Source organism: Dermacentor andersoni, chromosome 5, assembly GCF_023375885.2.
Source record: "Dermacentor andersoni chromosome 5, qqDerAnde1_hic_scaffold, whole genome shotgun sequence".
NCBI classification, from domain to species: domain Eukaryota; kingdom Metazoa; phylum Arthropoda; class Arachnida; order Ixodida; family Ixodidae; genus Dermacentor; species Dermacentor andersoni.
In genome coordinates, this window is record NC_092818.1 from 179305893 (window position 1) to 179318992 (window position 13100).

The 13100-nt window shown below is 44.5% G+C and overlaps 2 protein-coding genes across 2 annotated transcripts in view; one reads left to right on the forward strand and one right to left on the reverse strand.

The window, feature by feature from the left end:
• The window catches only part of LOC126531679 (galactosylgalactosylxylosylprotein 3-beta-glucuronosyltransferase S-like), a 175896-nt gene that overhangs the window by 152534 nt on the left and 10262 nt on the right, over window positions 1–13100 (reverse strand). The window contains exon 2 of the mRNA XM_055071375.1: window positions 11845–11973. The gene's annotated coding sequence lies outside the window, so the exon portion shown is untranslated. The remainder of the gene's footprint in view (window positions 1–11844; window positions 11974–13100) is intronic.
• The window catches only part of LOC126531680 (uncharacterized), an 83611-nt gene that overhangs the window by 23877 nt on the left and 46634 nt on the right, over window positions 1–13100 (forward strand). The window lies entirely within an intron of this gene.

Sequence of the window (13100 nt, forward strand, 5' to 3'; positions counted from 1 at the left end):
TGGCTACCAACCTTACAAGTTCGATGTGGCAATCGATAAGAAATTATATATGCTTCGTGCTGTTTTTTTTTCTCTTCCCTAATCGAATGCTTCAATGGTAACGTTGAGTTTTGTTGAGATTGGTGTCCTCTCTGCTTTAAGTATGACTAAAAAATCTACAACGTCTGAGTTATTTTCATGTAGACATTATTTGTGGTGACCTGTGGTTTGACCTCAATATGTCCTAATATTTCGCTTTTTTTATCAGTGTAATGCAACACTACAGGCTAGGTGACGCTCCATCAGCGTTCCCCGATGTGGGCGTGAAGGGCCTAAATCTTTCGGAGCTATTCCGTTCTAAACTCGGCAATGCGGTGTCCCCAGAAGAGACGTGGCAGCTTCTATCGCAACACTCATAACATGAGCTGCGCCCATGGCTACTCATCATAGCTTAAATTACTCCCGCCGCCTGGTGTTCCCAAAGGGGACTGACCTGTCGCGCAGCCGTCGGGCCTTAATGACATGCGTTATCTTCAGTTGGCTGTGACGTAAACAATATACGCCATATTTCGCATAGCCCAATTGCTATCGTGCGCTCAATCTTGCGACCGGTGACTTTTTCAGCCTACCGTAGATTTCGCGCGGCGCTTTCCCTCTGCCGGTAAGCTATTCCTCATTGTCGACCCAGAGATTGTAATTTAGAGGGGGAGGGTTCTGACATCATACCGCTGTGCGGATTAATTTACGCGCGCACGTATAACATGCCGTTTGTGGGTTCGATAGCATCAACGCTGTAGCAAAAAAGTTAAAGGCCAACTGCAACGAAATATTAGGCCGTGCAGAAAGCATTGTTTCAGGTAAGTATAGAGTTGCCTCCGTAGAAATTTTCACGTTTGAAATGCAAGTAGACGCGTCACGAAGTGCTCAAAAATATACTGAAACAGAAAAAATGCCGTCATTGCCACTCGCCTAATCTGGCGCATAACTCGCAACCTCGGAACGTATCGCTTCCCGGCCTGACCTACGTGGTGGTGGTGGTGGCGGCGGCGATGCTGATGGTGAATAACTTTATCGGCGTGCACTTTGAAACAGGTCAGCGACAAATAGTCATTCTAGCGTGCTTGATCTAATCAGGTTTTACTACATCTTTCACAGTCTAGCAGTAGGTTTATCTCTCCTTTATATTTTCTCATTGAATCTTGTATATATATAGTGTGCAATTACTTATTCGTGTAACGATTACCGTTCTATCAATGTCTTCCCCGCTTCTTTTCCCATCAATACTCTAAACGTCCCTTATTTATCTCGACTGCCGACCAGTTAATGCTCGCATCCTCGTTGAATACCAACGCTTTTTGGAAATGGACGTTCTCTGCGGGTCTCACTGGGTGAATATTGTGGCATTCTATTACGATACGCTGAGTCATTTCCGGACTTCTCCAGCTGGAGACATATTCCTCATCCTGTTGCGAATATTTGCTCCAGTATGCTTTTGTGCTCAGACAGCCAGCTCGGCTTTCAGGTAGCCAGGCACTGCCCTTTGTATTATCGTACAGATTTTACTTTCTGATTACTTTCTTCTTGTATTTGCAAATCTACATGTTTCCATCCATTGGATCCAGTGTACAGTCTCTGACAGCTTGGGCACCATCAGCGCTCGCCAGCGGAACGCTGAAATAATCTCGGAGGAGGAGACGTGGTGGGACGTGTACGTCATATCCGCTAACAACCAGGTGCAGGCATCATCAGCTTGTGGGCAATTGTAAGGCAGCTGATAAGAAAATCAAACAAGTACGAGGACTGCAACTTTGCCAAGAGTGCATCTGTACCTTATATCGCTTATTTATTAGCAATTAAGCCAAATTGAAGTTTCGTTGCAGTTGGCCTTTAACAGAGAGTTTCAATTAAATTGAAATTAAATTATGAGGTTTTACTTGCCAAAACCACTTTCTTATTATGAGGCACGCCGTAGTGAGGGACTTCGGAAATGTGGATTTGGACCACCTGGGGCGCTTTAACCTGTACCTAAATCTAAGTACATGGGTATTTTCGCATTTCATACTCATGGGATTGCGGCCGTCGCGGCCAGGATGCGATCCCGCGGCCTCATGGTCAGCAGCCAACACCATAGCCACTAAGCAACCACGGCGGGTAAGAGAGTTTTACATTGTCCCTGAACTTCTTACCTTTCACGGATGATTGCCTGTTTACTGGAGTCGTGGATGGCAGTAGCAAAGCTGGTAGCGACATCGTGTGACAATTTTTGTATCTGCAATGCACTTGAAACATTCCGGCGCTGCGTGAGTGCTCTCGTCAAAGGAAAATCCTGAACGAAGTGTCTTTGTAACAACTATGTCGTTACCAATGCTTTACACCAGCACTTAAGCAGAATATGATAGGTCAGTGCAGTATTATTTTAGGTACTCTCTGATTAAACTCAGTGTCACAAGAAGTCGCTACCCGCGTTGTTGCTGCCATATACACGTATCCGGTAACCCGGCTCTCAGGAAACGGCAATACGTTTGCAGACAAGCTAAAAGTTTCTACTGCTAAAATGCTATAGAGAAGCTGCTGAGACCACCTCCTTAGGATGGTTTTCATCGCACGCATCATCCCTTGACGGAATCTTCAATGTCAAGTAGTCACGTGTATACCGAATTTGTTATGACGTTGCAGCGATAAGTTAGGCTCCGTTGTAGGATTTCTTTGACCACAATGTGCTGCCAGCGCGACCAGTATCTATAAGGCTAGAATTCATTATTGTCGCTGGTACCTAAGAATGCGCAAGAAAGCTCCCAGAGTGCAGTGCGCGTTCATGATAAGCATACATAACGCGAAGAACATATTGGCGATGTCGTCATACCGAGTCGTCACGTGTGCAAGAACTTGCCACGTTAAAATATGATACTCCGATAGCTCATTGAAACAGATGGGCTTCTTTGTGTGGGCACAGCGGAAGGGAAAACGAGAGAAATTATTTTAAATAACAAATCTTCATGAAACTGTTCAGTCTCATATTGTTTTTCTCTGCCACTTGCGGGTATACATTGAATTGCATTTACGACAGTTACACAGAGACAAATGAGGTGAAATAAATCCTCTAAATTCTAGTTGGGCAGTTCTCGTCTAATGGCGTTGTTGAGGTTGGTGGCTGGAAGCAGTACGCCTGGAGCTCCTTCATTTCATATATTTGAAGAAGAGAAATTCTTAGGGCAATGAAAAGTAATAATGAAAGAATTCCGATACAGAAGACTTCCAAGCTAAGTTGGCCTAACCAGAGCCGTGTGGGCCTGTTAGTACATGACCAAAAGCGCAATAGTGCAAAAAACGAGACAAGTCCTTGCCTCGGTCTTGCGTTATTACGCTATTACGCTTACTAAATTTCACGTTTCAGTCACTGCCATCTAGGCGCTTGCAATTTTCGCTCGTACATAGACTTGGAATTTTTGAGATCAGTTGCCATTCCTAAGGCGGTATTATGTACAGTGAAATAGTGCTCTATGCTTGCTCGGATAAGTCCGCTGATACGGCGACAACCCAGCAAGCAGATATAACGTAAATAAGCTTAGGTGGATAGTAGCGCACGTCAATAGCACGTTTGCGTGCCGTAAGTCCTGTCTAGTTTGTAGCGCACTGCCGGCTGCTCTTATCGTAACGCATTGCCATATACTATGTGTGAATATCAGGTGGCTGCCGTACGACACGTACGCTAAGTCTAGAAAACGCCACCACTGCCCTCTACGATGAACAAACACACTTGTTGTTCATGGCGTGGGCCACAACTTAAGCCGCAGCTTTTCGGGGTGATAGGATCTCTCCATATCTAGGCAATTCACTTAGAGTATTTGTCGCACACGTGTAGGCCAAGGGTCAGTGCTGCGTGTTTCGGGAATATATATATAGAGAATATAGAGAATAGAGAATATAGAGAGATATATAGAGAATAAAGCTGGCGTACTCCTAACAAAGTAAAGGGCCCTCCTTGATGGTCGCTTTTGGGCCGGGGACGTTTCGCGTGGAATTACCCATATATATATATATATATATATATATATATATATATATATATATATATATATATATATATATATATATATATATATTCGGAAAAAGCTTTTTTTCGACGAACGTCTGAAAACAATTATTTCTAAAGATGTGGATAGTTCATGCCTAGGGAAAGAATATGTTGCTGTATGTTTACCTCCCTTCAAAATGCCTCGCGGGCTTTTTTTGGCCTTGAAAAATACTGTAGACTTTAGTCACTCCTCCGACAGAGTCTTTCGTCAACGGCGTGTGAAATGCACGTTAATGATATGTGTCTCAGAATCGCTTCTCTTTCCAGTAAACAAAGTTAACGACTCATTAAAAAACGCTTCTAATAATTTAGAACATTTATTAGGAACAGAAGCATCGTCACTAGCATGCACAGATCATGAATATATACAGGGTGTCCCAATTAACTATAATGCACGAAGATTTAAAAAAAGCTATGTGTTATTCGAAGAAAGCCTAGCGGAGTACCTGCCAGTAATTTTTGTTACTGAGATTTAAATAGGTAATTGTAAGTTATTATCTAACTCGAGACGTACTATCATAATTATCAAAGTGTCAATGAGGCATTTGTAGGCACAGCCAAGGGACATCTAGCTGCGGTATCTTCAGCGACGTAGTAATTGCGTACTAATTTTTTCCGACTGATAAAGGAACCCAGGGAAATATGGCGAATACCACGTGGCTGCGTTCCCACCCGCATCATAAAGCAGCGCCCTGGATAAGGCTACTCCTGAGTTATCCAGCACTAAATGAAGCAAATAAAGAAACAAAATATAACCGCCCAAGCACTCCGTACAGATAGTTCACCAGGAAGCTGAAACGTGCGGCCCCACTGTTTATCACTGGGTTAATCCCGATGGTTCATTAACCGACGGTTTGGTTGGCTGCTGGATCCTCGTTACGCAGTTGCTGCTTGTGGTCGGCTGCACGAGCCTGTTCTTGTGCCCGGGCTGCAGCATCGGGATGGCGCATCGGATGCCTGCTCCTCAGGAGTGCGTATGTCGTGTGGCTGACCCATTTCGGAGCCGGAAAGAAACTACTGCCCACCCACTCGGCTGCAACGGGGAGCGACGACGCCACTACTGGCGCAGCCAATCGCGCGCCTATCTTCCGCTTTTTTTTTTCGTGGATTCGCATGGGGTTCCGCAGGAGGAGTTTTCGGCGTACACGCGACAGACAGACGAACGGACGAATCGGCTAGCCATATACAACTTCGCTGTAAACACCGTGATCTAGCTAGAGCCTTATCTGCTGCGCGCCGGCCGAAGTGACACGTAGCGTGTCATGTTAATTAGAAACAAGCTGTGATAGTTCTTTCTCTTTGCGGAGATTACACCACCGAGACATGCCAGATTCATAGTGGTGGGAGAGGACTGAGGCTATGAAATTGCACTGTCTCCTAGTATGGGGTCTTGTAAATCCTCACATAAGACCGTCAGTTCAGTGAACAATTCTTGCATGCCACACAAAATTTATTCAAGTGCAAGACACACACACACACATATATATATATATATATATATATATATATATATATATATATATATATATATATTATACGTGAAGAAAGGGGGTTAACCGAGGGGCCCGATATTTATTAATCCTATGACCAGGAGCCAACAAACAAAGACACCAAGGACAGCACAGGGGAAATTGCTTGTACTTAGTAATTGAATTAAAGAAATGATAAACTAATGAAATTGAAAGTGGATACACAAACAACTTTCCGCAAGTGGGGAACGATCCCATGTCTTCGCACCACGCGTGTTCGCAAAGTTTGGGCTTTAAAACTTGTTGAACGCGAGCTCAAAAATCATGCGCTTCCTTTTCATCGCGATAGCAATTATACGGATACGACAAGCAAATTTTTGCCGTCGTCGTCGCCGTGAGGTTTCGTATATATTTAGTTATATGTATGTTATATGCCATGCTATATGACATGCAGTATACACGGATTCTATGGCCACACTACTCAATTATTAAAGTTGCTCATACCAGGTCTCGCATTCCTGACAACATTATTCCTCAGAATTTTGAGGATGGCAACTCACGAACAAATGTCACGAAAGAAAACCCCGACAGTGCATGCCTTTTATCTTAAATCCCCACAGACTTAGGTATTAAAAATGCGAAACCATTACAGCGCTCAAACGTGAAAATGTTGTGATTTCGTTGCCGCGGCTTTTCATTACCTCAGGGATCAGCCCAGGAAAGAAGTTTGAAGCATACTCGATAGAGAAAAGTGGTGGTAAAATTGCCAAGAAAGACGTTGGCTTTCATCAATAAACAAAAATTAAATTGTCCGATAGCAAGTTTCAAACAGAGGACTCTATAGCACAACAGCTCATTTGTACTTAGTCAGCTTAGGTTTACTTAACTTCATACTGTCAATACAGCTGCGAGTCTCCGTGTAATATTGTTACATGTTACTATCGCACTCATTGCTTCGCCGTTATGGCTAAACTTGGAAATTTTTTTCTCTTGGCGCCTCGTCCGCTGTCAGGGCAATTTCTTAAATTATGCCGGCGCACCGCTCGCCCAACCAGCATTATTTGCTGCTTTAGGAAGCAGTACACGTTAGCCCCTCACGGACAAAAGATCCTGTCGGTTCATTTACGCGGATACACACCTTAATTAGCCGTCGGTAATTACATGGAAGACATTACCTGACGCTACTCTGAAAGGCGACGCGGGGTCTAAGAAATGGTAATGAGGCCAAGTTACTGCAGGCAACTTGAAAAAAAAACTAAAACATTTCCTCGCCTTGGGAATGGCTCGGAGGAAAGAAAGGAATAAGAGTTTATTTGAGAGCGAATCAAACAAAGCATTTGGTTGTCTTGCTAGGGAACAACAAGCGAGATAAAAGGGGAAAACTGAAAAACATTGGGCACACTAGAGCCGATTCTGACATTATACTGTCACAGCTAATTGCTCATGTAACGACTCGTTATCATTAAGCTGAGCGGAACTTCCAAATCTCCCTAATTATTTACCGCAGCAAAGTGCGGCATTGCAAAGCCAATGCACTGCGCAGCGCCCACAAACGACATTAGCCAAATTTCCGAACAGTGGAGAGCTCGATTAAGCAAAGCGAAAAAATAAAAATAAAATAGACGCCTTCCCATAACAAGCACATTAATTTGTCTCCGTCGTCGGCTGCGCCTTGGCCGTTGATTGCACCGGTGTAAAGCGGAATATTTATACAATTTTTACAAGGATTTCTAGTACATCTTCACCGTACAGTAATCTTATAAACCTCTTCAGATTCATATATGTGTGAAATGTTTCTTCTCAGATGAGGGTGCATCCCTTAGAAAATGTCTCTGTCGGCTCGTTACTTGCAATAGGGCGTATTGTTCGATGCCTTTTTCAGCTTCTGCTTTAAGTAATAAGCTATACTCGATGATCAGGATGGCAGCGCAACAGATAGCGCTCGACTGCTAATTAATGGTGTCGAAAGCGAACTCAAAATACCAATTACTGCATTAGTCCATATATAGGAAACACCACTAAAAGTATGTTGGCAGAAGTAGCCACTTTCTAGCGATATTGTATTTGTACGTGCCCCCATAAGCAGGAGTTGTGCAGAAAGAAAGAAGCAAGCTAAGCTCGTATCCACTCGCGATTAAGTCTTGGCGCTTGTTATAGCGACGGTGAATTGACGAAATCACAAATGCACTATAGCCAAGATAAGTAATTTGCTATGCAGAACTGCTACAGCGTAATACGCACTGTACAAGAGATGAGCCGTAGTAACGTGCAGCTAAGTGGATAAGTTGACATCCGTTAAAGTGTAGCGCCAAGCTGCCTAGGAAGAGCATGCGAGTTAGTAGAAGCTGTGCGACACCGGATCACCCGGTTAGTGCACTTTATAATGTGGGCTAACCAGTAGGCTGAGATCGAGAAGTGCAAAAGCGAATTAACAACGAGAACAACGGTAATAGGCAGGGAAGTATGCTATCAGGTTAGGATATCACGTTTTGTGAAACGTGAAAGTCCCAGATCGATTGATCAAAAGGAAAGTTGGCTTCTCTCGGAATGTAACACAAAGCTGCACAAGAAACACAATTTACACAGTTAACCTCAAGACCTATCAGTTGTTCTGTGGGCGTTTTGTATGTTCGCGAACGTTGTTACGAAATTCAAGTATTCGAAAGAGAGAGAGAGAGAGAAAAAGGATAGGGAAGGGCACGGACGTCAGTCAGACCAGCGTGCGGTCGGCTACATTACACTGAAGGGTCAACGAAAGGGTGAATAGAAAAAGCGAAAGACAGATAAGTCAGCACTGTACACACGTTGGAAGTGGCGCAAGAGTATACTGATACCGCAGCCGGCGAACAACAATGACGAAACAGATAACTAATAGAAGCGGAGCGCTTTTGTTTCTTTCAGTTGACCCTGTACGCAACGCGCCATGCAATCTGTGCCAGTATCACATCAATAGCTCAGGTAGAAATGTTATTGCCATGCAGTCGGGGACTATAAACAGCCACTCTGGTCGGCTCACTTCAAGAACAGCACGAATGCCCGAACTGATTTTTGCGCCAACGACGGTTGCGGCTACGGTCCTGGTAGTTTCAACTAAAAAAAGAAAACTGTCTAAGCTGAAGCATCCCGAATTTTTATATATTCTTTATACAAAGTGTGCCCATACCGTTTACATTTACCTTTCATTTTTCATTTACCTATCACGAAGAAATAAACACGAAAGAAATAGTACGATTTTAGCAACTAGTCGGTTAAGTTAGGTCACTTCTTCGTCGACTTTGGGGCAGAGTGACATAAAATGGCGTTGACTGAAGAGTTCTCCTGTACGAGTGCAACGGACGCAGTGAGAGACGATCCACATTTATTTGCTTTATTTTTTCCAGTGCTACGCCCATGTACCGAAAGTAAACAATTACATGCGGATCTAAAGACAACCAATAGGAGTCGTAGGCATGCATGTGGGCTGGCAGTATAAGCCTCATTCGGTCGATACGAAAAACAAGCTCGCGGTGCACTTCTCGTTCGTGGACATCGTTTGCGACGTCAGACGCTGCCAATAACTCATCGTTTACCACGACCCTCAAATATCCTGTCACGGGTGCCGTCCGTCGACGCCAAGCCGATTCAGCTGTCGTGGCAGCGTATAGTGGCCCCATGCGCCTATCAGTCGAAGCATGCGCGATGCTTGCTGCTACCCGGTGATGTTTTGACACCACGCGTACCAGTTCTCAACGCTGTTCGTTTATTTTTACCGTCATCAATGCCAGCTTTGCGCAATATCGCGCAGCACTGCCAAAGCTCGGCATCTGTTATGACTCTTGTCCTGCATGGAACCTTGTATCCTTAGCGGCAACCCTTGTTCTTTCGTGGCAGCTGGTTCAAATCGTCAAGAGCACTCAGCGAGAAGTATGATGAGCTAAGCTGACAGCCATACCGGAATGGTACGTACCGCACATGCCACAACGGTGATACGTACACACGACGATATCACCATTGTAACTTCACTCTCTTGTCCGCCGCCGTGCGCCACTACGCCGATGCTCCAGCGACCACTGCTGCCCACCATATTCATGCATGCATTCGGCAATCGATTTTCAGTTGTCTCAAGTGAACTAAGTGCAAAGTTGTGTTGTGATTTATTTTGTGCGTTCGAGTCAGTATGACGACAACCAATGTTAGCGAAGATTCTTGTGCTCAGAGTTAGCGAAATATGATAAGGCGGCACTTCGAGGCTTCAATACTGGCCTCGTTCGCGAAATGCCGTGCTACACGATCGTTTTTTTTTTCTTCTTTCTTTTCTAGGCATGTACGTGTCGAGTTTGGACCACTCAATAGTTGTCGCACATTGAAAGCTCCGACAATAGCCCGAGCTCTAGCGCACGCTTCGAAGCCAGCAAGTCACCAAAAAAGAGATAAAAGGACCGTCGTTGGTACCTAAACTAAATATAAACCATAAGGACGGCGCAAGACAGCTAGTAATGCATTGCTAGAACATTAAATATATAAAACGAATGGCGGTGGTTGCTTCCGTAGCCAGTGCATGTAACTCTAGCTTCGAACTTGTAAATAAAGAGGTTCTCGGCTTTTTTCTTGGTAGAGACAGCCAGCTCGTTAGTTTTTCTGCATTTGGAGTAGTCTCAGCAAGCAGTCGTGGGAAATACTCTGCCTCGAGTGTGACCGATGGCGCGAGCGATAGGAAAGAAGCTATGAGAGAGCGGACAGGTCTTGCGTTATGTTCCTTGTGTTGACTCAGGGATTTCCCGCAGACGGGCCAGGAGATCGTCTGAAAGCACTCGAGCGCACACACCATCCGCGAGACCCCTTCGCCTCACACGGGCGTCATATTCATTCTGAGACGGTACAACTTGGGTTTGGTAGAGTTTAGGGCAAGTGTGCGGTCGCAGAGGAGAGGCAACAGGAGCTTGAGGTGAGGGAGGGGTTATGCGCCGGTAGGTCTCGCGGCGACGAGAATTCCGCGAAAAGGACCGTGCTCGCTGATGCGGAGTTATGTCCAAGATTTTTATTCGGCTGTTTAATCCTGCATTTTTTGGATTGAGGGCTCGCCGAGGACCTTTTCTTTTCTCCGCCCTTCCTATATTGAAAGTGGTATGCCCCTCGAGCCACCGATATTTACTTTCTGGAACGGTGGCCTCTTGACCCAAACCAAGAACTACGGCGTTTCTTCTTTTTTTTTTTTTTTACACAACAGCAGTTAACGTAGAAGCTCCTGGCGCGTTTGAATGGCAGGGTTCGCCCATAGCTCGTCCAACTTACTGACAACTGAAGATGCTCTTGAAAGTGTTTGAATATCAGGGGTAAATGTTTGGGCAGATCTGGCCGCAAAGAACTCCTACAGCATAATGGGAGCAATGGAACGAAAAATAGTGTAAGGCTAATGAAGTTATCATTAGAAGTTATTGTACCGAAGTAGTTATGGAGAAAACTGCGCAGCGTACAATAAATTTCCATTCTTGAGGTAGTTTCTTCTTAGTATTATCATTGTCATTATTCCGGAAAAGCAAGCAAAGCTCGGGTAATGATGTATTCTACAGAGCAGTGGTTATAACTGTCATTTAACTTAATTTTAAGGTTTTCGACGTATTCACAAACTTCAATATTTAAATTGGGCCAGTATAACTGGCCTTGTCTTAGCGATTAGTGAAAATCTTCCGGACAATGGACACTATGTTTTGTCAACTATGACTTCTTTAGGTTGCATAAGATGCATAGTACGCATATAAAGGCGTCCAAGCGAAAGTGAGACAACGACGGCTCGTTTTCTTAAGCTTTTCTGTAGAAGTAATGCGATAGTTATAAACAGCTTGCGTACAACATAAGACAGTATAATAAGTTTTATCTTGCACTTCGCACTCATTATTTTCCGCCTTTGAAATCTTGGCGCTGTCGACTGAACCGATATTCGAGTGCCATGCATTCTGCATTCAGTTATTAAGCAATAACCTAGTTGCTTGGGAGCTAAGCTAAATCGCATGAGGGCCTGATTTTAGGAACGGTATTCTGAAGGAGTCCACCTAGTGGACATGTTCATTTCGTCTGCCGTTAAAGTGCTGATTGGCTGTGGCGGCTCGCTGCTGTGGACGCGCAGCTCAGGCCAGTCAATCAGAACTTCAACAGCAGATGAAATGGACATGTCCGTTAGGTGGACTCTTACAAAGTGCCTACCCAGGGTGCTCATTTTGCCGATGTCCGGAAGGAAGGCCATGTTATATATTTTAACGTAACGCGCGTTTGGTTGTAGATGACGAGATTACGGTTGAAAATAACATGGACCCACACTGTTCATTTCAAGGCGAAGCTGTTTACCTCTAGCCCCCGTATGCATCCCCCGCAGGCGTTCCCAGGGGCGTAACCCTGGCCGGCTTACGTCCGTATCACGATGCGTGGGCCGGAATGCGGGGGCAGATCCCGGGGATTGTGCAATACCGGGCCGACCTGCGGCGAAGGTGAAGCAGTCTTCAAGCACTCCGCCATCTTCCAAAAACTAGGTTTAATATCTTGGGTCCAAATAGAAGCACACAAACTCGGCATTGTGAGAGAAACACTATATACACGGGGTGTCTCAACTATCACGCACCATATTGAAAAAATAAATGCAAATGCCAAGTAGCTGGACAGAATCAAGGTAATGTTGTTCACCGACGCTCAGAGAAACTCAGATTGTTCTGTTGCATTCCACTTAATTACATAATTAGTCTCAACTAATTATTCAACATCTAAAATATTTTAATTAGGTCGAAAATTATCAATGAGGAAATTGCTGAGCAACATGAAAAACTCCCGTTACAGCTTTTTGATGCTCGATACGTGCTACATAAAAGTGTTCTTTCGAGCGTGAAAGAAGCCTGCGAATACACGAAAGGTGCCTTGAGTGTCCACACGCGCGGCAATTTTGCTGTATTCGTGGGTCCCTTTCCCAACCACATCTAATGCGCAATTTTCTTTTGTACTTTTGTGTGGTAAATAAACTCAATCAATCAATCAATCAATCAATCAATCAATCTTAGAAATAAGTTGCATTCAGCAAGCTTCGTTGACTAAGCTTAGAGTGAGGTAAATTGCGAAAGTGAAGATAGATATACAGCTGGTCGTTTTGCCCGCATTGTTTCTACTCTCTTTCCCGGCCCACCTAAACCCACCTGTGTACCACTGTCTTAGCTGTAACATCTAGCCACAAGTCCTACATGGCTAGTATTATTAAAACGACAGTATCGGAAAAATGTTGCGTGGTTGTGCCGTGACTTTTAGCATTGATCAGTTTCTAAAGCGCCATGAACTCAATCGCCCGAACAACATGTGCTCTTGCTGGTATAAATAGATAAAAGCAGGCATTATATCACGCAGTGCGAAGCCAGCAATCTACTACTTTACCCAAAGTATCCTGAATGGCCGAAGAGCAAAACGAGAACAAGGTAAAAGCGGGAGCCAACGTTTCGACAAGTGTACCTGTCTTTTCCAAGGCGGCATATGCTTTCCTCGACACATTGTATATATGTGGGGTTCTTCTAAAGGGGCGAGGGGGTAAGGCGGGTGGTTGCGGCAACGACGGAAGATGTGTTAAC